The 25840-nt window shown below is 46.0% G+C and overlaps 1 pseudogene; it reads left to right on the top strand.

Annotated features, from left to right (window-relative positions):
• The first annotated feature begins 3214 nt into the window (after nt 1-3214).
• LOC125525616 (protein trichome birefringence-like 19 pseudogene) lies at nt 3215-4834 on the top strand (annotated as a pseudogene).
• The last annotated feature ends 21006 nt before the right edge of the window (nt 4835-25840 follow it).

Here is a 25840-nt window from a genome sequence, read left to right as displayed (position 1 = left end):
GAAAGGGGGAATCCTACTCCCGGTGGGAGTAGGACTCCCCTAGGGCGTGCCATAGAGAGGGCCGGCCCTCCCCCGCCTCCACTCCTTTATATACGGGGGCAGGGGGCACCCCAAAGAGACAACAATTGATCTGTTTGATCTCTTAGCCGGGTGCGGTGCCCCCCTCCACCATAGTCCACCTCGATAATATTGTAGTGGTGCTTAGGTGAAGCCCTGCGTCGGTAGAACATCAACATCGTCACCACGCCGTCGTGCTGACGAAACTCTCCCTCAACACTCGGCTGGATCGGAGTTCGAGGGACGTCATCGGGCTAAACGTGTGTTGAACTCGGAGGTGCCGTGCGTTCGGTACTTGATCGGTCGGATCGTGAAGACGTACGACTACATCAACCGTGTTGTGATAACGCTTCCGCTTTCGGTCTACGAGGGTACATGGACAACACTCTCCCCTCTCGTTGCTATGCATCACCATGATCTTGCATGTGCGTAGGAATTTTTTTGAAATTACTACGTTCCCCAACAGATGGATGTATTATTGAGCCTCGAGGGCGAGTATATATTGAGTACAAGGCTTGGAGCGTAAGACGCCTCTCCCAGAGATAAGGTAGGAGATGAATTACAAATCCTAGACTACCAAACATATGTAACCCGAATATATCTCTAACATCCCCCCACAGTCATAGAGGTAGCGTTGCGAACAACAGGAGCGACGCAGACGGTCTGACTGGAGAGAATAGCAGCCGACGGACTGACATCCCCCCGCAATCCTAGCGGGAACGTCGTCGTGGACGGTGTCGCGTCCGGGACGCGTTGACTGTAGAGGAAGCCGACGAGTTGCTCAAGCGAATGATAACCCTTTGTACCGATGTCGATGTAGCCGAGAGCGTAGGGTGGTGTAGCCATGGTTAAGGTATCCGTGCGAAGAACGCCATGGTCGATATCGAGTCGGGGTAGCCGGTGTCGAGGGAGTCACAGTGGAGCCGCGGGCGCAAGGAGACGCCGAGTTATTCATGGGCGCGGTGGTATCGAAGAAGTGGTGCGCCAGGAAGGAGAATGGTGTTGACGACGCGTCGCGCCGGGTTTGCCAAGCCCGGGAACACATCGTCGACGAATGCACGCATTGGTGTTGCCGGCATCAGGCATGCGTAGACGGACGAAGTCGAAGTTGATGAAGCGTTGCACCAAGCTTGCCAGGCCCGGGGACACGTCGTGGACGAAGGCACGCATCGGTGTTGCCAGCACCGGGCATGTGTAGATGAGGGACCTGCATGAGATGTACGCCATGTCGGAGAAGTCGGAGGGGCCAGGAAAGAAGGACTCGACAAAAGTTGCGGCGCCAATCGACGCGGTGCCGATGTCCCATGCGGTTGTCGGAGTAGATGACGACGACGACTGGCGATGGGCTGGTGCTTGGACGAAGACGAAGAGGGTGGACGGGGGGCGGCTACAGGGGTAGCAGCGGCGGCGGCCAAAGAAGAGCAGCGACAGCGGCCTGAAGGCGACGGTGGCGGTGCTCGAAGTAGGTGAGGAACCCAACAGTGTGACGAAGAATGGCGCGGACGGTGGCGTTCCCGCGCCAAGGGAGGCGGCGCGGCGCATACCATGGGAAGTCGACGCGCGCGGACGACGGTGTGGACCGCGGGCCATGACACTACGGCCCGAAGGGGCGACGCAGCGGCAGCTGGCAGGTCGGGGCGACGGTGGGAAGACCTCGAGGCGTCGGCGGGGACCGCGTTGCGCAGTGCTATAGCCCGAAGAGGTGGTGTAGCGGCGGCTCGCAGGTCGGTGCAACCGCGGGGACGGACTCGGGCGGCGGCGGTGACTGCATGCCGCAGCGCTAGAGCCCGAATTGGTGGTGTAGCGGCGGCCCACAGATCGGGGCAGCCATGCATGGAGAACCACTAGCCGGGGTGATGGCCCGAGGGGAGGCGGCGTGGACCATGTGCCGCGGCGCGATAGCCCTAAGGGATAACGCAGAGGCGGCGGCGGGCTATAGAGGTAGCCAGCGAGAGGATCTCGGGGCGGCGGCGTGGACCGCGGGCTGCGACGCGACAGCCCAAAGGGGCGTCGGCGGGGCGATGCGCGGGTCGGGGCAGCCGACGGGACGACCACAAGCGGCGACGCGGTAGTCGGAAGGGACGACGCGACATCAACCTGTGGCTCGATCGACAGTAGGCGCGTGCTCGGGGACGGGCTTGGCGAAGACAGGTGCGTGATCGGCTGATCAGACCGACGGCGCCGCTGTATGTGCCATGGCTGGGACGACGCACATATCAAAGTCGATGGCGACGTTGTCGGTGATGTCCCGGGTGATGGCGCGAAGACGGACAGGCGATGAAGAACGTGCGGGCGGGCGGCCGGCAGTGAGGCATGAAGGTGTCCCTTGGGCGGCGCGTCCAGCATTGCCGTGCGGTTGATGATGAAGCGGCCGGTGTAGTCGATGCTAATGTCGGAGTAGAGGCGCGGGGGTCGACGGCGGCGGTGGGCGACGCAAACCGATCAAGCATAGATTGAAAAAGCAAAAAGAAAACGCGATGAAAACGACCGGCGAAAGAGCGAAAAAATCCGAAGCAAGGGCTCGGAAAAAAAAGACTCTCTAGGACAGCCGGTCAACATGACCGGCGGACGAACCCTAGGTACGGGCGGCGCAACCCCCGGCAACAGTCATGGAAGTCGACCATCCTGAGGGCTGCGTGGAGCCAAAGCAGCGGGCGGCGGCTATGATTGGATCGGTTAGCCTGATACTGTTAGAAGAAAGAGAGAGGGATCTCCAGGGCAAGTATATATTAAATACAAGGTTTGGAGGACCAGAGGCGTCTCCTAAAGATAGGTAGGAGACGAATATGCGTGACAGATCTGGAAATAAAATGCTCATTCTCGAATGTCTGGAATGGTGGGCGACTTCCGTTCCTACATCTCGACACGCCAGTCAAAAAGAATGGAGCTCTACCGCTAGCTCAGTTTACAGTTCGGCCAGTGCTCATGGCCTCGTACAGGCGCACCTGTTTAGCACTCGAGGTCACGTGGAATCCACCATCACAAGTGTAAGCTGCATGCCAATTACGTACCGTGCAGCGCTAACTAGTCACCACCGTCTTCGTTGTCAATGGTATCGCATCGACGTGCCACTTCCACCTGACACTGATGAATGTTCATGAAGCAGCACAAAAGAAGAATCCGTATAAATATACTGATTCATACTACACATCATAAACATAACGCTCATGATTCGTAGTTCGTGTGTTAACACCGATGGAGTTTCATGGAGTCAAGCTCCCGGCGATTGCCCATCACAGCCGCCACTGGCACTGTGTGCTCCCCGCCGCCGTCCTCACGACGTGCCTTGTGGTCCTCGCGGCGATGAGCCTGCCCGGCCGCGTGCCGCTGATGCCGCCGTTGCTCCCGAGCATGACCGGCCATGGACGAGGCGTCAACGGGTCCTGCGACATATTCAAGGGCGAGTGGGTGCCCGACCCGGGCGCGCCGCGATACACCAACGAGACGTGCCCCGTGATCCACGGCCACTACGACTGCATGCGGTACGGCAAGCCGGACCTCGGGTTCGTGCGGTGGCGGTGGCGGCCGGACGGGTGCGAGCTGCCCCGCTTCGACGCGGCGCGCTTCCTCGGCGCCATGAGGGGCAAATCCGTGGCGTTCGTCGGCGACTCGCTCGCCAGGAACCAGATGCACTCGCTCGTGTGCCTCCTGGCGCGGGCCGAGCGGCCCGTGCCGTGGACCAAAGCGGGCTACGTCTACCGCTACGAGCGCCACGGCTTCGCCGTCGCCGACTTCTGGTCGCCGTTCCTCGTCCGCGCCGTCGAGACGGACCGGGACGGCCCGGCGCGTAGCGGGGCGGGCCTGTGGAGCCTCCACCTGGACGAGCCGGACGCTGGATGGGCGGCCCACGCCGGCATGTTCGACTACGTCGTCGTCTCCGCCGGCAGCTGGTTCTACCGGCCGTCCGTGTTCTACGAGCGCGGCCGCCTCGTCGGGTGCAGCGGCTGCCTCGCGCCCAACGTCACCGACCTCACGCTCCGGTACTCCATGCGGCTGGCGTTCCGGAGCGCGCTCCGCGCGGCCGTGGGCGCGCCGGGCGGCCGCTCCAGGACGGTCATCGTGCGGACGATCTCACCGTCGCACTACGAGAACGGGACGCGGAGCGAGGACGGCGACTGCGTCCGGACGCGGCCTCTCCGGCGTGGTCAGTGGGAGATGGACGAGGAGCAGAAGGAGATGCGCCGGATACAGGTGGAGGAGTTCGCGGCGGCAGAGGCTGCGGCGAGAGGCAAAGGGGTGAGGATGCTGCTGATGGACGCGACGGAGGCCATGGCGCTGCGGCCGGACGCCCACCCGAGCAAGTACCGGCTGTGGGAGCCGGAGAAGTTCTGGGTGTCCCGTGACTGCCTACACTGGTGCCTGCCCGGCGCCATGGACGCGTGCAACGACATGCTGCTTCACATGCTGATCGGTTAACTAGTACTCCAATTACCATTTTTATGGAATAGTACTCCAATAACTATTATTACTGCTCTGTTAAAAAGGCTCTGTTCTCCATTGGGGACACTAAGGCGCATGCTATTTTTTCCAAGAAATGTTGGCATATTGTAGGTGATATTCTTACGTCTGAAGTTTTAAAGGCAACAAATGAAAAGAATATTCCAGCTGGATGGAATGATACAACTATAGTGCTCATACCTAAGGCGGATAATCTGGAAAATATATCCCAATATAAGCCCATCAATTTATGCAATGTTTTGTATAAAATCATCTCAAAGATGATTGCCTTTCGACCGAAGAGTATGAAATTATTGCACCTGTTCAAAGCACTTTTGTTCCTGGGAGATCAATCACGGATAATATTCTTATTGCCTATGAGTCCATGTAACATGTATACAATGAAGAATAAGAAGAAAGGAAAAGTGGGGTATTGTGCAGTGAAGGTAGATATGCACAAGGCCTATGACCGTGTGGAATGGGTCTTTCTGGAGAAAACAATGAGTAGACTTAGTTTTCATGAAGAGTTCATTGAGGTTTTGATGGCTTGTGTAAAATCAGTAAAATATAGGGCCAGGTTTAATGACCAAGAGACATATATGTTTGTGCCAAGCAAGGGACTTCGGCAGGGGATCCTGTTTCACCTTATTTGTTTCTTCTATGTGCAGAGGGTTTATCTAGTGCTTTGGCTCAAAAGGAGGAGGTTCGTGGCATTGAAGGTATTCGGGTGTGCAGAAATGCACCATCAGTGTCTCATTTACTTTTTGTTGCTGATTCCCTTATACTCATGAAAGCTGGCATGACTAATGCAACCTCATTGAGACAAGTACTAGAGATTACTGTGCAAATTCGGGCCAACTAATTAGTGAAGCGAAGTGCAGTGTTTTTTCAGCCCTAATGTAGATGTCGATGTGAAAGCACAGATTTGCACTGAACTGAATATTTACACTGAAGCTATTTCTGAGAGGTACCTTGGTTTACCTTCTATGGTTGGGCTAGATAAGAGTGGGAGTTTTGTGTATGTGCTAGAAAGAATCATTGAGAGACTTAAAGGATGGAAGGAGAAGTTGTTGTCTATGGGGGCAAAGGAAATTCTTCTGAAATCAGTAATTCAGTCAACCCCGATATTTGCCATGGTTGTTTTCAAGATCCCAAAAAACTATGTAAAGAAATCAATGATGCCATGTCTGCCTTCTGGTGGGGTGATTCAGATGATCACAAAAAGATGCATTGGTTTTCTTGGTGGAAAATGTGCATCCCGAAGAAGCTAGGTGGTATGGGATTCCGTGATTTGTATTCTTCTAACATGGCCAAGCTCGCAAAACAGTCATGGCGGCTTTTGAACAAACCATACTCGTTGTGTGCTAAAGTGTTAAGAGCAAAATACTATCCGGGCGGAAAGCTCTTAAATGCTGGCCCTAAGAAGGGTTCCTCTTATACTTGGCAAAGCATAATTGCAGGTTTACAAACTTTCAGGAGGGGACATATTTGGAGAGTTGGGTCTGGGAGTAATATCAATATTTGGGGGGACCATTAGATTCCAAAATGTCCATCCATGAAAGTAATTACCAGAAGGGGTCAGTGTCTTCTTTGGCATGTCGATGAGTTAATTGATCAAGATACTCATTGCTGGGATGAACCACTTATTCGAGAGATCTTCATGCCTATTGATGCTCGGAATATTCTCATGATTCCTTTGAGTGAACACTTGCAGGAGGACTTTGTGGTTTGGCATAAAACAAAGTCCTTTCTCTTTCTCGGTACGGTCTGCTTATTACACAGAACGAGAGCACCAGTTTGGCACCAGAACAAGAGGAGAAAATGGACAAGGAGCATCAAACCCGAATCATGTATGGGATATTTTATGGAAGCTTTCAGTCCCTAGTAAAATCTAGATTTTTTGTTTGGAAAGCCCTACATGGCACTGTCCCAGGAAAGGCTATTCTTGCTGCATGCCACATTCCTGTAGCGCCTATTTGTCCGATTTGCAAAGGAGGCCCGGAAGATATTCGCCACCTTCTATTCACATGTAATCGTGCTCGGGAAGTTTGGCATGCTCTTGGCCTCGAGGAATTAATTGATAATGCTCTGGTTGTGGATAGATTGGATTCGGTAATTCTGGAGTATATTTTGTATCATCCTACCTGGAGATCTCCCATCTGGGGGGGGTCGGACTTCAGGAATCGATTCTCATTGCATGCTGGTACATATGGTGGCAAAGACGTGAGATGGTTAAGGGGGAATCGGTGGCAGGCCCCCCTAGAACTGCTTTTGCAATCGAAGCTTTGACTGCGAATTATGAAGTTTCATCTCACACCAGTGCACCACATGAAATATCTTGGACAAAACCTAGACCCGGATGCTACAAACTAAATACGGATGTGCATTTCATGATAATGGTACAGGTGCAATAGGGATTGTCCTGCGAAATAGCATTGGTGAAGCGGTTGCTGGTACAGCTTGTCTATTTAACTCTACTCTTGATGCTACCTCAACAGAAGCTTTCGAAATGTTGAAGGGGTTGGAGCTTCTCGAGAGGTTGGGGTGCACAAATATTATCATTGAATCTGACTCACTGGAATTGATAAATGCATGCAAGGGTGAGGTCGATATGTTCAGTCCATATACTGCAACCTTGGTGGAATGCTTTGTGAAAGCCCAGACGATTGATGGTATCTCTTTTGAGTTTTGTCCTAGGGAAGCTAATCAGGTGGCCCATCAACTTGCAAAACACGCTTATGATAATCAGTTAGAGTTTAGTTGGGAGGGTGATCCACCATCCTTTTTATTGCCTTATGTTTTACACGATGTAACCCTATTGATAAAGCAATAAATCACCGAGAGGCTTTCCCACTCGAAAAAACTATTATTACTGCTAATTAGCTAGTAGCTTGGTAATTTGACGGATTGAATATGTACCTCCAACTATTCATTCTCATCATCGATCGGTTTATTGTACGCACGCGACTAGTACCTAGCGGCGGCCGCTCTACCCAGCCAGCGGGTTTCTTCTGCGTCCCGTCGGCAGTCTACCACATCTCTTTGGTCTTATGACCATAAAGACGTGGCAAATTCCGACCCTTGCCGACGGCTCCTTTTTTGATGTTTTTTTGAATTTTGTTATGGTTTGTGTCCTGCTCAGATATGTGAGGCTGCAGCGACTCTGTAGATGAAATTGAAGGAAATATGCCCTAGAGGCAATAATAAAGTTATTATTTATTTCCTTATATCATGATAAATGTTTATTGTTCATGCTAGAATTGTATTAACCGGAAACATAATACATGTGTGAATACATAGACAAACAGAGTGTCACTAGTACGCCTCTACTAGACTAGCTCGTTAATCAAAGATGGTTATGTTTCCTAACCATGGACAAAGAGTTGTTATTTGATTAACGGGATCACATCATTAGGTGAATGATCTGATTGACATGACCCATTCCATTAGCTTAGCACCCGATCGTTTAGTATGTTGCTATTGCTTTCTTCATGACTTATACATGTTCCTATGACTATGAGATTATGCAACTCCCGTTTTCCGGAGGAACACTTTGTGTGCTACCAAACGTCACAACGTAATTGGGTGATTATAAAGGTGCTCTACAGGTGTCTCCAAAGGTAGATGTTGGGTTGGTGTATTTCGAGATTAGGAATTGTCACTCCGATTGTCGGAGAGGTATCTCTGGGCCCTCTCGGTAATGCACATCACATAAGCCTTGCAAGCATTGCAACTAATGAGTTAGTTGTGAGATGATGTATTACGGAACGATTAAAGAGACTTGCCGGTAACGAGATTGAACTAGGTATTGAGATACCGATGATCGAATCTCGGGCAAGTAACATACCGATGACAAAGGGAACAACGTATGTTGTTATGCGGTCTGACCGATAAAAGATCTTCATAGAATATGTAGGAGCCAATATGAGCATCCAGGTTCCGCTATTGGTTATTGACTGGAGACGTGTCTCGGTCATGTCTACATTGTTCTCGAACCCGTAGGGTCTGCACGCTTAAGGTTTCGATGACAGTTATATTATGAGTTTATGAGTTTTGATGTACCGAAGTTTGTTCGGAGTCCCGAATGTGATCACGGACATGACGAGGAGTCTCGAAATGGTCGAGACATAAAGATTGATATATTGGAAGCCTATATTTGGATATCGGAAGTGTTCCGGGTGAAATCGGGATTTTACCGGAGTACCGGGAGGTTACCGGAACCCCCGGGAGGTATATGGGCCTTAGTGGGCTTTAGTGGAAGAGAGGAGAGGTGGCCAGGGCTGGGCCGCGCGCCCCTCCCTCCCCCTAGTCCGAATAGGACAAGGAGAGGGGGCCGGCGCCCCCCCCCTTCCCTCTCTCTCTCCTCTTTCCCCCCTCCCGAATCCTATTCCAACTAGGAAAGGGGGGGAATCCTACTCCCAGAGGGAGTAGGACTCCTCCTGGCACGCCCTCTCCTGGCCGGCCGCACCCCCCCTTTGATCCTTTATATATGGAGGCAGGGGGCACCCCTAGACACACAAGTTGATCCACGTGATCATATTCTTAGCCGTGTGCGGTGCCCCCTTCCACCATAGTCCTCGATAATATTGTAGCGGTGCTTAGGCGAAGCCTTGCGACGGTAGTACATCAAGATCATCACCACGCCGTCGTGCTGACGGAACTCTTCCCCGACACTTTGCTGGATCGGAGTCCGGGGATCGTCATCGAGCTGAACGTGTGCTAGAACTCGGAGGTGCCATAGTTTCGGTGCTTGATCGGTCGGGCCGTGAAGACGTATGACTACATCAACCGCGTTGTGCTAACGCTTCCGCTGTCGGTCTACAAGGGTACGTAGATCACACTCTCCCCTCTCGTTGCTATGCATCACCATGATCTTGCGTGTGCGTAGGAAATTTTTGAAATTACTACGTTTCCCAACAGTGGCATCCGAGCCTAGGTTTTATGTGTTGATGTTATCTGCACGAGTAGAACACAAGTGAGTTGTGGGCGATATAAGTCATACTGCTTACCAGCATGTCATACTTTGGTTCGGCGGTATTGTTGGACGAAGCGGCCCGGACCGACATTACGCGTACGCTTACGCGAGACCAGTTCTCCCGACGTGCTTTGCACAAAGGTGGCTAGCGGGTGAAAGTTTCTCCAACTTTAGTTGAACCGAGTGTGGCTACGCCCGGTCCTTGCGAAGGTTAAAACAGCACCAACTTGACAAACTATCATTGTGGTTTTGATGCGTATGTAAGATTGGTTCTTGCTTAAGCCCGTAGCAGCCACGTAAAACATGCAACAACAAAGTAGAGAACGTCTAACTTGTTTTTGCAGGGCATGTTGTGATGTGATATGGTCAAGACATGATGCTAAATTTTATTGTATGAGATGATCATGTTTTGTAACCGAGTTATCGGCAACTGGCAGGAGCCATATGGTTGTCGCTTTATTGTATGCAATGCAATCGCGCTGTAATGCTTTACTTTATCACTAAGCGGTAGCGATAGTCGTAGAAGCATAAGATTGGCGAGACGACAATGATGCTACGATGGAGATCAAGGTGTCGCGCTGGTGACGATGGTGATCACGACGGTGCTTCAAAGATGGAGATCACAAGCACAAGATGATGATGGCCATATCATATCACTTATATTGATTGCATGTGATGTTTATCTTTTATGCATCTTATCTTGCTTTGATTGACGGTAGCATTATAAGATGATCTCTCACTAATTATCAAGAAGTGTTCTCCCTGAATATGCACCATTGCGAAAGTTCTTCGTGCTGAGACACCACGTGATGATCGGGTGTGATAGGCTCTATGTTCAAATACAACGGGTGCAAAACAGTTGCACACGCGGAATACTCAGGTTATACTTGACGAGCCAAGCATATACAGATATGGCCTCGGAACACGGAGACCGAAAGGTCGAACATGCATCATATAGTAGATATGATCAACGTAGCGATGTTCACCAATGAAACTACTCCATCTCACGTGATGATCGGACATGGTTTAGTTGATTTGGATCACGTAATCACTTAGAGGATTAGAGGGATGTCTATCTAAGTGGGAGTTCTTTAAGTAATATGATTAATTGAACCTAAATTTATCATGAACTTAGTACCTGATAGTATCTTGCTTATTCATGTTTGATTGTAGATAGATGGCCCGTGCTGTTGTTCCATTGAATTTTAATGTGTTCCTTCAGAAAGCAAAGTTGAAAGATGATGGTAGCAATTACACGGACTGGGTCCGTAACTTGAGGATTATCCTCATTGCTGCACAGAAGAATTACGTCCTGGAAGCACCGCTGGGTGCCAGGCCTGCTACTGGAGCAACACCAGATGTTATGAACGTCTGGCAGAGCAAAGCTGATGACTACTCGATAGTTCAGTGTGCCATGCTTTACGGCTTAGAATCGGGACTTCAATGACGTTTTGAACGTCATGGAGCATATGAGATGTTCCAGGAGTTGAAGTTAATATTTCAAGCAAATGCCCGGATTGAGAGATATGAAGTCTCCAATAAGTTCTATAGCTGTAAGATGGAGGAGAACAGTTCTGTCAGTGAGCATATACTCAAAATGTCTGGGTATAATAATCACTTGATTCAATTGGGAGTTAATCTTCCAGATGATTGCGTCATTGATAGAATTCTCCAATCACTGCCACCAAGCTACAAGAGCTTCGTGATGAACTATAATATGCAAGGGATGAATAAGACTATTCCCGAGCTCTAAGCAATGCTGAAAGCTGCGGAGGTAGAAATCAAGAAGGAGCATCAAGTGTTGATGGTCAACAAGACCACTAGTTTCAAGAAAAAGGGCAAAGGGAAGAAGAAGGGGAACTTCAAAAAGAACAGCAAGCAAGTTGCTACTCAAGAGAAGAAACCCAAACCCGGACCTAAGCCTGAAACTGAGTGCTTCTACTGCAAGCAGACTGGTCACTGGAAGCGGAACTGCCTCAAGTATTTGGCGGATAAGAAGGATGGCAAGGTGAACAAAGGTATATGTGATATACATGTTATTGATGTGTACCTTACTAATGCTCGCAGTAGCACCTGGGTATTTGATACTGGTTCTATTGCTAATATTTGCAACTCGAAACAGGGACTACGGATTAAGCGAAGATTGGCTAAGGACGAGGTGACGATGCGCGTGGGAAATGGTTCCAAAGTCGATGTGATCGCAGTCGGCACGCTACCTCTACATCTACCTTCGGGATTAATATTAGACCTAAATAATTGTTATTTGGTGCCAGCGTTAAGCATGAACATTATATCTGGATCTTGTTTGATGCGAGACGGTTATTCATTTAAATCAGAGAATAATGGTTGTTCTATTTACATGAGTAATATCTTTTATGGTCATGCACCTTTAAAGAGTGGTCTATTCTTATTAAATCTCGATAGTAGTGACGCACATATTCATAGTGTTGAAACCAAAAGATGCAGAGTTGATAATGATAGTGCAACTTATTTGTGGCACTGCCATTTAGGTCATATCGGTATAAAGCGCATGAAGAAACTCCATACTGATGGGCTTTTGGAACCACTTGATTATGAATCACTTGGTACTTGCGAACCGTGCCTTATGGGTAAGATGACAAAAACACCGTTCTCCGGTACTATGGAGAGAGCAACAGATTTGTTGGAAATCATACATACAGATGTATGTGGACCGATGAATGTTGAGGCTCGTGGCGGATATCGTTATTTTCTCACCTTCACAGATGACTTAAGCAGATATGGGTATATCTACTTAATGAAACACAAGTCTGAAACGTTTGAAAAGTTCAAAGAATTTCAGAGTGAAGTTGAAAATCATCGTAACAAGAAAATAAAATTCCTACGATCTGATCGTGGAGGAGAATATTTGAGTTACGAGTTTGGTGTACATTTGAAACAATGTGGAATAGTTTCGCAACTCACGCCACCCGGAACACCACAGCGATTACGACGTTCGGACACACCATCAAAATCCGTTGAGACGATGCCTTATGAACTGTGGTTTGGCAAGAAACCAAAGTTGTCGTTTCTGAAAGTTTGGGGCTGCGATGCTTATGTGAAAAAGCTTCAACCTGATAAGCTCGAACCCAAATCGGAGAAATGTGTCTTCATAGGATATCCAAAGGAAACTATTGGATACACCTTCTATCACAGATCCGAAGGCAAGACTTTTGTTGCTAAATTCGGAAACTTTCTGGAGAAGGAGTATCTCTCAAAAGAAGTGAGTGGGAGGAAAGTAGAACTTGACGAGGTAACTGTACCTACTCCCTTATTGGAAAGTAGTACATCACAGAAACCTATTTCTGTGACACCTACACCAATTAGTGAGGAAGCTAATGATAATGATCATGAAACTTCAAAACAAGATACTACTGAACCTCGTAGATCAACCAGAGTGAGATCCGCACCAGAGTGGTACGGTAACCCTGTTCTGGAAGTCATGCTACTAGATCATGATGAACCTACGAACTATGAAGAAGCGATGGTGAGCCCAGATTCTGCAAAATGGCTTGAAGCCATGAAATCTGAGATGGGATCCATGTATGAGAACAAAGTATGGACTTTGGTTGACTTGCCCGATGATCGGCAAGCGATTGAGAATAAATAGATCTTCAAGAAGAAGACTGACGCTGACGGTAATATTACTGTCTACAAAGCTCGACTTGTCGCAAAAGGTTTTCGGCAAGTTCAAGGGATTGACTACGATGAGACCTTCTCACCCGTAGCGATGCTTAAGTCTGTCCAAATCATGTTAGCAATTGCCGCATTTTATGATTATGAAATTTGGCAGATGGACGTCAAAACTGCATTCCTGAATGGATTTCTGGAAGAAGAGTTGTATATGATGCAACCAGAAGGTTTTGTCGATCCAAAGGGAGCTAACAAAGTGTGCAAGCTCCAGCGATCCATATATGGACTGGTGCAAGCCTCTCGGAGTTGGAATAAACACTTTGATAGTGTGATCAAAGCATTTGGTTTTATACAGACTTTTGGAGAAGCCTGTATTTACAAGAAAGTGAGTGGGAGCTCTGTAGCATTTCTGATATTATATGTGGATGACATATTACTAATTGGAAATGATATAGAATTTCTGGATAGCATAAAGGGATACTTGAATAAGAGTTTTTCAATGAAAGACCTCGGTGAAGCTGCTTACATATCAGGCATTAAAATCTATAGAGATAGATCAAGATGCTTAATTGGACTTTCACAAAGCACATACCTTGACAAAGTTTTGAAGAAGTTCAAAATGGATCAAGCAAAGAAAGGGTTCTTGCCTGTGTTACAAGGTGTGAAGTTGAGTCAGACTCAATGCCCGACCACTACAGAAGATAGAGAGAAAATGAAAGATGTTCCCTATGCTTCAGCCATAGGCTCTATCATGTATGCAATGCTGTGTACCAGACCTGATGTGTGCCTTGCTATAAGTCTAGCAGGGAGGTACCAAAGTAATCCAGGAGTGGATCACTGGACAGCGGTCAAGAACATCCTGAAAATACCTGAAAAGGACTAAGGATATGTTTCTCGTTTATGGAGGTGACAAAGAACTAATCGTAAATGGTTACGTCGATGCAAGCTTTGACACTGATCTGGACGATTCTAAATCGCAATCCGGATACGTGTTTACATTAAACGGTGGAGCTGTCAGTTGGTGCAGTTCTAAACAAAGCATCGTGGCGGGATCTACGTGTGAAGCAGAATACATAGCTGCTTCGGAAGCAACAAATGAAGGAGTCTGGATGAAGGAGTTCATATCCGATCTAGGTGTCATACCTAGTGCATCGGGTCCAATGAAAATCTTTTGTGACAATACTGGTGCAATTGCCTTGGCAAAGGAATCCAGATTTCACAAGAGAACCAAGCACATCAAGAGAAGCTTCAATTCCATCCGGGATCTAGTCCAGGTGGGAGACATAGAGATTTGCAAGATACATACGGATCTGAATGTAGCTGACCCATTGACTAAGCCTCTTCCACGGGTAAAACATGATCAGCACCAAGGCTCCATGGGTGTTAGAATCATTACTGTGTAATCTAGATTATTGACTCTAGTGCAAGTGGAAGACTGAAGGAAATATGCCCTAGATGCAATAATAAAGTTATTATTTATTTCCTTATATCATGATAAATGTTTATTATTCATGCTAGAATTGTATTAACCGGAAACATAATACATGTGTGAATACATAGACAAACAGAGTGTCACTAGTATGCCTCTACTAGACTAGCTCGTTAATCAAAGATGGTTATATTTCCTAACCATGGACAAAGAGTTGTTATTTGATTAACGGGATCACAGCATTAGGTGAATGATCTGATTGACATGACCCATTCCATTAGCTTAGCACCCGATCGTTTAGTATGTTGCTATTGTTTTCTTCATGACTTATACATGTTCCTATGACTATGAGATTATGCAACTCCCATTTGCCGGAGGAACACTTTGTGTGCTACCAAACGTCACAACGTAACTGGGTGATTATAAAGGTGCTCTACAGGTGTCTCCAAAGGTAGATGTTGGGTTGGCGTATTTCGAGATTAGGATTTGTCACTCCAATTGTCGGAGAGGTATCTCTGGGCCCTCTCGGTAATGCACATCACATAAGCCTTGCAAGCATTGCAACTAATGAGTTAGTTGTGAGATGATGTATTACGGAACGAGTAAAGAGACTTGCCGGTAACGAGATTGAACTAGGTATTGAGATACCAACGATCGAATCTCGGGCAAGTAACATACCGATGACAAAGGGAACAACGTATGTTGTTATGCGGTCTGACCGATAAAAGATCTTCGTAGAATATGTAGGAGCCAATATGAGCATCCAGGTTCCGCTATTGGTTATTGACCGGAGACGTGTCTCGGTCATGTCTACATTGTTCTCGAACCCGTAGGGTCCGCACGCTTAAGGTTTCGATGATAGTTATATTATGAGTTTATGAGTTTTGATGTACCGAAGTTTTTTCGGAGTCCCAGATGTGATCACGGACATGACGAGGAGTCTCGAAATGGTCGAGACATAAAGATTGATATATTGGAAGCCTATATTTGGATATCGGAAGTGTTCCGGGTGAAATCGAGATTTTACCGGAGTACCGGGAGGTTACCGGAACCCCCCGGGAGGTATATGGGCCTTAGTGGGCTTTAGTGGAAAAGAGGAGAGGTGGCCAGGGCTGGGCCGTGCGCCCCTCCTCCCTAGTCCGAATAGGACAAGGAGAGGGGGTCGGCGCCCCCCCCTTCCTTCTCTCCCTCCTCTTTCCCCCCTCCCGAATCCTATTTCAACTAGGAAAGGGGGGGAATCCTACTCCCGGAGGGAGTAGGACTCCTCCTGGCGCGCCCTCTCCTGGCCGGCCGCACCCCCCCTTTGATCCTTTATATACGGAGGCAGGGGGCACCCCTAGACACACAAGTTGATCCATGTGATCATATTCTTAGCCGTGTGCGGTGCCCCCTTCCACCATAGTCCTCGATAATATTGTAGCGGTGCTTAGGCGAAGCCCTGCGACGGTAGTACATCAAGATCGTCACCACGCCGTCGTGCTGACGGAACTCTTCCCCGACACTTTGCTGGATCGGAGTCCGGGGATCGTCATCGAGCTGAACGTGTGCTAGAACTCGGAGGTGCCGTAGTTTTGGTGCTTGATCGGTCGGGCCGTGAAGACGTACGACTACATCAACCACGTTGTGCTAACGCTTCCGTTGTCGATCTACAAGGGTACGTAGATCACACTCTTCCCTCTCGTTGCTATGCATCAGCATGATCTTGCGTGTGCGTAGGATTTTTTTTGAAATTACTACGTAACCCATCAGAAATAAGCTCCTCTCCGCCTAGGCCCTGTTTAGGTGGTGTTTCTAGCACCGTTGGAGGGCATGAGGGGGTTCGTCTCCGGTGGATCTCGTAGGATTTGGGTGGCGTCTATCTTCGGTGGATCCATGTGGATCTGGTCTTCGTTCGTGTGTGTCTGTGTGTCTACAGATTGTATCCTTTCTATCTAAACTTCTTTATATCAGCGGTAGTTGATGTTCTGGTGCGCTGGTCCTATGGAGTCTTAACATGACGACTTCCCGTCTCTTTTCTAGAACAAAGTTTGTTCGGCCCGCTTTAGTGTTTGTAGTCGCCGCTAGATGTTCTATGGACTTGAATGTATTTTTTTATTTTTGATGTTCTTTTGTACTATCTTGACAGTTGATGAATAGATCAAAAATTCTCCTCGCAAAAATATACAAAGTATTCGTTCTGATTATTAAAAAATCTATTCATTCTCAAGCAGTTGGTAATGTTGGAAATTATTTTATGCACACAAAATGTTATTTCTGTAGACGATATGTAAACAAAGTTTTTTTAGGGTAGCAATCGGACTCTGCTGCATATATTTTTATTAATTTTAAAAATGAGATATACATATGTAGACAAAGTTCTTACTTCCTTTTTTTGCGGGGGAAAAGGGTTGTAAACAAAGTTCTTACTCCCTGATGACATGCAAAATTTGCATCTTTGAGGATCAACATGTCATTGGTTAATGAAGTATTTTTTGTTGCGGGTTGGTTAATGAAGTACTTGTCGAGGCAGTGTAATAAGGTAGCGATGCCCTAGCGTAACATAGCTCGAAGATGGTCATTGGTCCCCAAGCTATATGGCTACACAGCGCACCTATGTTCGTGCATGACTTGGTGGCTAGTTATCTGCTCTGCGCTTTGGTTAATGAAAAAAAATATCCCTCCCTAGAGAAATATAAGAGCGTTTAGATCACTATATCACTATATTTTAATGTCAGAAAAGGAAACATGTCGCTGATTGGCTAGAAGGGCCCCAACTACCACAAGACATCTGTAGATTTATGGCGGCAATAGATCGGCCTAATTCTGTGTCAGTTTTGAAAATTTCGGCACCGATCAAAAGTGAGCCCAACATGCCCAAATGAGTAATGTTTTCTATCATGAAATGTTCCACCTTTTTTTTGAGAAATGAAATGTGCCACAAATTTTTTTAGCAGTAAATGTGCCACAAATTGAAGATCGTTAATTATTAAGTACCATGTAATGGGCCATGTGGCCCAATAATCAAGCTGAGACCAGCCCAAGCAACCCTCTCATTTAAAAAAGCAACACCTTAGGCTTGTACAATAATAATAGCTAATTCATGCAAACTAGCAAAAATATGGATAACATATACGAATATTAATAACATTTCCATCTATATATTTATGTTATTGTCATGCATGTTGACAGGAGGACATAATTTATTGTTAATAAATAAGTGTAATTCAAGGTTCCAAATATAGTTCAAATAAGGCCGCCATAAATTTGAATTGTTTTATACTCCCCCGGTCCAGAAATACTTATCAAAGAAATGGCCTATTTCTCCGACAAGTATTTTCAAACGGAGGGAGTACATTTTATAGATAGAAGCGAAAAATATGTACAATATTATATAAATGTATTTTTTAAAATTATAGAAAAAAGATACATGTAGTTTTTTTTGACATATGCATGTAGTTCAAATTTGTGTTATCTTGACTAAAAAGCCAGAAAATCGTTTAATACCTAAATATTATCAAACAAAATTCCTAGCTTAATACATAAACTATATAATGTACCCCCTCTGTAAAATTTTATAATATAATTTAGATCACTACTTTATGGATCTAAGAGATCTTATAAAAGTTTAGTGATCTAAATTATCTTATAAAAGTTTACAGAGGGAGTAGTATTTTCCATGTATAAAAAGTTGTACCATTTTAGATAAATACTTTTGGAAGGTAATATGCAAGAGGGTCCTTAATAGATATTTCAGAAAATAGAAAATACAAATCTCCACGTTAAGAGATAGGACATGCAGGTATATTTGTGAATAATACTGTTAAAATTGTGGTAAAATTTAAGTGCACATGATAAAGAAAATGTTTCATGGAGTATAGAGTTGATAATTTCCTTGAATGGTATAATCCATCCTCACAGATTTTTTTTGAAAGACCCGGCTGATCACCGGCTTCATTGATTTAGCAAAAAGCAGTGGAAACATGTAGATCAAGTGATCAAATGGATGAAAAAAGAAAAGTACAACTAGCTCTCCCTTTCTTACGGATAATTTTCACTAATTGTGTCCCCGAAAGGGGGGTCCATGCATTTACCTCCGGCTAATCTCCACTGCTCGATGTTATTCCTGATTGCTGAGATGACATCTTCGGCGGGAGGTGTTTTTGCCTGGAAGACGCAGTGATTCCTTTCCTTCCATAATTCCTAGGCGATCATGATGATCATTGATCTGACTCCGCGCCTATTGGTAGCTGCAGTCTTGCTGATGATGAGTTGGCAGTTCTGGGCTAAGCTTAGCTGAGGTCTCACCCTTGGCGCGAGCGAAGAGCATCCAAACAAGCTGGCACATTTCCTCCAGACTTCTTGGGAGAAGCTGCAGCTCCAGATCAGATGTGTAGATGTCTCCAAATTGCTGATGCACAAGGGACAGGAGTAGCCGTTGGGCCATCCTCTTCTTTGCAATCTATCGTTGCACCATAGGCGGTTCATGACGAGAAGCCACATGAACATCTTGAGCTTGTTGGGAGCCCAGACCTTTCAGATGAAACATTTGAAGTTTGTGTTGGGATCTTGCAGGCATTGCATCTGGTAAGCCGATTTAGAAGTGTATCTGGTGTCGGGCGTGAGCTTCCAAGTGATCGCATCTTCTTGGCCAGGGACTAGGGCTATGTGTGCCTCATCAATCAGCCGCCACATCCGTAGGTATTGTGGTGCTATTGCAGATGTGTCTCCATGTTGCAGGTCCATAATCCATTGATCGTGGGTGATGGTGGCCCCAACTGACCTGTTTTTGCGATGAGCGTGACTGAATAGAGCAGGGAAGGTCACGCCTAGCGGCGCTTCGCCGATCCAGTTATCCTTCTAGAAGCTCGTCTTGTTTCCGTTGCCTATATGGATCCTTGTCGCTTTGCCGAATAGCGCCCAGTCTTGGTCGTTAGGAGGTGGATGCATGCCAACCCAAGGTTTGTCCGGCTGTACCCAAGCTAGACATTGCCATCTTATTCTCAGAGCCCGGCTGAATTTGTTCAGATCCAGGAGTCCAAGGCCTCCTTGAGCTAGTGGGGTGCATACCTTGTCCCAAGCTACTTCACATTTGCCTCTAGAGAGTTCTTCGTCTTGAGCCCAGAGGAAGCGCCGTCGTGATTTGTCCACTTCTTTCAGGATTTTCTTTGGAACGTTTAGAGTTGTCATCGCAAATGTTGGGAGAGAAGAGAGGATGCTTCTGACGAGAACCCTTCTCCCTGCCAGATTAAGCAGTTTGCCTTTCCACCCGACCAACCTCGCCTTCACCCGATCGATGAGGAATTGGAAGTGCACCATTTTGAGCCTAGTTGGCGTGATTGGTAGACCTAGGTAGATTATTGGAAAGTTGACAAATTGATCACCGAAGCCCTGTAGCACATCCGGAAAATGCAGTCCTTCACAGTGAATTGCGGCAACGGAGGATTTTCTTTGATTTAGTTTTGGCCCAGTGGCTTCTCCGAATCTATCCAACAGTTCCATCAGCTTGCCCACTTCCTGCGTTGATGGGTTTGCAAAGATGACCGCGTCATCTGTATACAGACTCACCCGCAAGCTTGGGCCTTAGCCTGGCAAAGGCGCCAAAATCCCAAGGTCTAAAGCAGCAGCAAGCAGATGATGAAGCGGGTCGATTGCAAGGATAAAGAGTAGGGGGGAGAGGGGGTCTCCCTGTCTTAATCCTTGCAGGTGCTAGAAGTGGTCGCCCGGCTCCCCATTTAGCAACACCAATGAGGAGGCTGACGAGAGCATCACTGCGATCCAATCTCGCCATCTTGCAGGGAAACCCAGTCTTTCCATCAGTTCCAGCAAATATTCCCAAGAGATTGAATCGAAAACTTTTGCTATATCCAATTTGAATAGCAGATCCCGCTTTCTTTGCCGGTGCAGCACCCTCACACAACCCTGTACGTATTGGTAGCTTTCGTGTAAACATTTTCCTTTCTGAAACGCAGTATGCGCGGGGAAGATCAGGTCTTGAAGCCGAGTAGCCAGCCTCATGGATAGGACTTTTGCGATCAACTTTGCAATGGAGTGTATCAGGCTGGTCGGCCTAAAGTGGCTCATCTCCGTGGCTCCATTCTTTTTTGGCAGCAGAGCAATGAAAGTTGTATTTAGTTCAGCGAGGTTTGATACGTCTCCGTCGTATCTACTTTTCCAAACACTTTTGCCCTTGTTTTGGACTCTAACTTGCATGATTTGAATGGAACTAACCCAGACTGGCGTTGTTTTTAGTAGAATTGCCATGGTGTTATTTTTGTGCAGAAATAAAAGTTCTCAGAATGACCTAAAAATCAACGGAGAATTATTTTGGAATATATAAAAATACTGGAAGGAAGATCCACGTCAGGGGGCCTCCACCTGTCCACGAGGGTGGGGGCGCGCCTGCCCCCCTGGGCGCGCCCCTGCCTCGTGGGCCCCCCTGACGCTCCACCGACCTCAACCCTGACTCCATATATTGACTTCCAGGAGAAAAAATCCAGGGAGAAGGATTCATCGTGTTTTACGATAGGGAGCCGCTGCCAAGCCCTAAACTCTCTCGGGAGGGCAGATCTGGAGTCCGTTCGGGGCTCCGGAGAGGGGAATCCATCGCCATCGTCATCATCAACCTTCCTCCATCACCAATTTCATGATGCTCACCACCGTGCGTGAGTAATTCCATCGTAGGATTGCTAGACGGTGATGGGTTGGATGAGATTTATCATGTAATTGAGTTAGTTTTGTTAGTGTTTGATCCCTAGTATCCACTATGTTCTCAGATTGATGTTGCTATGACTTTGCTATGCTTAATGCTTGTCACTAGGGCCCGAGTGCCATGATTTCAGATCTGAAACTATTATGTTTTCATCAATATATGAGAGTTCTTGATCCTATCTTGCAAGTCTATAGTCACCTACTATGTGTTATGATTCGGCAACCCCGAAGTGACAATAGTCGGGACCACTCCCGGTGATGACCGTAGTTTGAGGAGTTCATGTATTCACATGTGTTAATGCTTTGATCCGGTTCTCTATTAAAAGGAGGCCTTAATATCCCTTAGTTTCCGATAGGACCCCACTGCCACGGGAGGGTAGGACAAAAGATGTCATGCAAGTTCTTTTCCATAAGCACATATGACTATGTTCGGAATACATGCCTACATTACATTGATGAACTGGAGCTAGTTCTGTATCACCCTAGGTTATGATTGTTACATGATCGATCGCATCCAGCATAATTCTCCATCACCGATCCAATGCCTATGAGCTTTTCACATATTGTTCTTCGTTTATTTACTTTACCGTTACCATTATTATCATATTACTTTGGTACTAAATACCTTGCTGCAGATATTAAGTTTCCAGGTGTGGTTTAATTGACAACTCAGCTGCTAATACTTGAGAATATTCTTTGGCTCCCCTTGTGTCGAATCAATAAATTTGGGTTAAATACTCTACCCTCGAAAATTGTTACGATCCCCTATACTTGTGGGTTATCAAGACTATTTTATGGCGCCGTTGTCGGGGAGCATAGCTCTATTCTTTGAGTCACTTGGGATTTATATCTGCTGGTCACTATGAAGAACTTGAAAGATCAAAGAACCAAGATTTTTCCCTCAACTACGAGGGAGGGGGGGGGGTAAGGAACTGCCATCTAGCTCTGCACTTGATTCACCTTCTGTTTTGAGTAAGCTTGCGACACCTAAACCTGCTTCTGCTATTAATTCTGATATGTCGCATGTTATTGATGATGCCACTTCTACTATGCATGATACTTATGATGAAACTACTTCTATGCTTGATACTACTGTGCCACTTGGTGAATTTCTTGATGAACAATTTGCTAGGGCTAGAGAGAATGAAATTATTGAAACCGATAATATTGATGAAAGTGATGATGAAGATTCTCCCCCTAGATCTGAATTGCCTGTTGTGCCTGAGGGTTATGTTATGGATGAAGAAACTGCTAGTGACTTTCTTTCCTGCAATGATAGAAGTGATCTTAAGAAACTATTAGCTAAGCTGAAAGAAAAATCTCTGAATGCTAGAATGAAATATGATCCTGCTTATGCTACTTCACTTATCTTTATTACTGATAAGGATTATGATTTCTCTATTGATCCTGATATAATTACTTTGGTTGAATCTGATCCTTTCTATGGCTATGAATCTGAAACTGTTCTGGCACATCTTACTAAATTAAATGATATAGCCACCCTATTCACTAATGATGAGAAAACTCGCTATTATTATATCCTTAGATTATTTCCATTCTCATTAAAGGGTGATGCTAAGATATGGTTTAATTCTCTTGATCCTGGTTGTGTGCGTAGTCCCAAGGATATTATTTATTACTTCTCTGCTAAATATTTCCCCGCTCATAAGAAACAAGCTGCTTTAAGGGAAATATATAATTTTGTGTAAATTGAAGAAGAGAGTCTCCCACAAGCTTGGGGGAGGCTTCTCCAATTACTTAATGCTTTGCCTGATCATCCTCTCAAGAAAATGAGATACTTGATATCTTTTATAATGGACTAACTAATGCTTCCAGAGACCACCTGGATAGTTGTGCTGGTTGTGTTTTTAGGGAAAGAACTATTGATGAAGCTGAAATTCTATTGAATAATATGTTGACTAATGAAAATAATTGACACTTCCTGATCCAATTCCTGAACCAACTCCTGAGCCAATTCCGAAGAAAAGGGGTATTCTATTTCTTAGTCCTGAAGATATGCAAGAGGCAAAGAAATCTATAAAAGAAAAGGGTATTAAAGCTGAAGATGTTAAGAATTTAGCTCCTATTGAAGAAATACATGGTCTTAATTTGCCGTCTGTTGAAGAAATACATGGTCTTGATAACCCGACACAGGTAGTAAAGGTAAATTCTCTCTATAGATATGATAAAGCTGAAATCCCCCCTACTAAGTTTGCTAGCCAATGCTTAGATGAGTTTGATAACTTCATGGTTAAGCAAGAAGATTCTAATGCTTATGTTAGTAGACAATTGAAACATAATGCTTGTATGATTAAACACTTGAGTGATTATATGGATAACGTTAAAGGTGAACTAAAACTTATTAGTAAACATGCTTCTATGGTTACCACTCAAGTAGAACAAGTACTTAAAGCTCAGAATGATTTGCTCAATGAATTAAGGAACAATTGTATTCGTGCCCCTAGTTGGGTCACGCTTGACTAATTTGCCCCTATTTTTTCAACAATTGCGGTTTTGCCCAGCTCACTTCACTCGCCTTGTGTTTTTGCCCTTCCGGGGTGGTTCCGACCAATCACGGTCCGCCACGTGGCGACTGCTCACTGGTTGGAACCGCCCCGGAAGGGCAAAAACACAAGGCGAGTGAAGTGAGCTGGGAAAAACCGCAATTGTTGAAAAAATAGGGGCAAATCCGTCGAGCGTGACCCAACTAGGGGCACGAATACAAAAATCCCATGCTCGCTAATTGAGCACGAATACAAAAATCATTGATAATGATGTTAGAGTTATGACTAGAGGTGGTAAAATGACTCAGGAACCTTTGTATCCTGAGGCCATCCTAAGAGAATTGAGCAAGATTCTCAGAGAAATAATATCGATGCACCTAGTCCTTCTAAGAGGAAGAAAAAGAAAAATGATAGGACTTTGCATGCTTCTAGTGAACCTGTTGATGATACACCTGAGAATCCCAATGATATTTCTATTTCTGATGCTGAAACACAATCTGGTAATGATCATGAACCTAGTGATAATGTTAATAATGATGTTCATGTTGATGCTCAACCTAGTAATGACAATGAAGTAGAGATTGAACCTGTTGTTGATCTTGATAACCCACAATCAAAGAATCAACGTTATGATAAGAGAGACTTTGTTGCTAGGAAGCACGATAAAGAAAGAGAACCATGGGTTTAGAAACCCATGCCTTTTCCTCCTAAACCATCCAAGAAAAAGGATGATGAGGATTTTGAGCGCTTTGCTGAAATGATTAGACCTATCTTCTTGCGTATGCGTTTGACTGATATGCTTAAAATGAATCCTTATGCTAAGTACATGAAAGATATTGTTTCTAATAAAAGAAAGATACCGGAAGCTGGAATTTCCACCATGCTCGCTAATTATACATTTAAGGGTGGAATACCTAAGAAACTAGGAGATCCCGGAGTACCAACTATACCATGCTCCATTAAAAGAGACTATGTTAAAACTGCTTTATGTGATCTTGGAGCCGGTGTTAGTGTTATGCTTCTCTCTATATCGTAGACTTGATTTGAATAAGTTGACACCTACTGAAATATCTTTGCAAATGGCTGATTGTAATGCCCTCGATGCGGCTATATCTCCTACGTGTCGAAGCACGACTTAGAGGCATAACCGCATTGAAAGCAATGTCGCAAGTGAGGTAATCTTCACACAACCCATGTAATACATAAGGGAAAGAGATACATAGTTGGCTTACAATCGCCACTTCACACAATTACATGAATAAAGCATTACATCAACCAAATACAATCAGGGCCCGACTACGGAGCCAAAATAAAAGAAGACTACCCCAAATGCTACACAGATCCCCGATCGACCCCAACTGGGCTCCACTACTGATCAACTAGAACGGAACAACACAAAGGACAAGATCTTCATCGAGCTCCTCCTTGAGCTTGGTTGCGTCATCTGCACGGTTCAACGGCACCTGCAAACTGGTTTGGAAGTATCTGTGAGCCACGGGGACTCAGCAATCTCGCACCCTCGCGATCAAGACTATTTAAGCTTATGTGTAAGGTAAAGGTATGAGGTAGAGATGTAGCAAGCGACTAGCATATATGGTGGCTAACACACGCAAATGAGAGCGAGAAGAGAAGGCAAAGCACGGTCGATAAAAGTATGATCAAGAAGTGATCCTAGAACAACCTACGTCAAACATAACTCCAACACCGTGTTCACTTCCCGGACTCCGCCGGAAAGAGACCATCACGGTTACACACGCGGTTGATGCATTTTAATTAAGGTCAACTTCAGGTTTTCTACAACCGGACATTAACAAATTCCCATCTGCCCATAACCACGGGCACGGCTTTCGAAAGTTCAAATCCCTGCAGGGGTGTCCCAACTTAGCCCACCACAAGCTCTCACGGTCAACGAAGGATATTCCTTCTAGCGGGAAGACCCGATCAGACTCGGAATCCCGGTTACAAGACATTTCGACAAGGTAAAACTAAACCAGCAACACTGCCCGAATGTGCCGACAAATCCCGATAGGAGCTGCACATATCTCGTTCTCAAGGCACACTCAGATGAGACTAGCTACGAGTAAAACCAAACCTCAAGTT

This window comes from Triticum urartu, chromosome 7A, assembly GCF_056163025.1.
Source record: "Triticum urartu cultivar PI428250 chromosome 7A, HENAU_Tu73, whole genome shotgun sequence".
Lineage (NCBI taxonomy): Eukaryota > Viridiplantae > Streptophyta > Magnoliopsida > Poales > Poaceae > Triticum > Triticum urartu.
The sequence above is the reverse complement of the archived record's forward strand: the minus strand, read 5'-3'. Positions and strand labels throughout refer to the sequence as shown.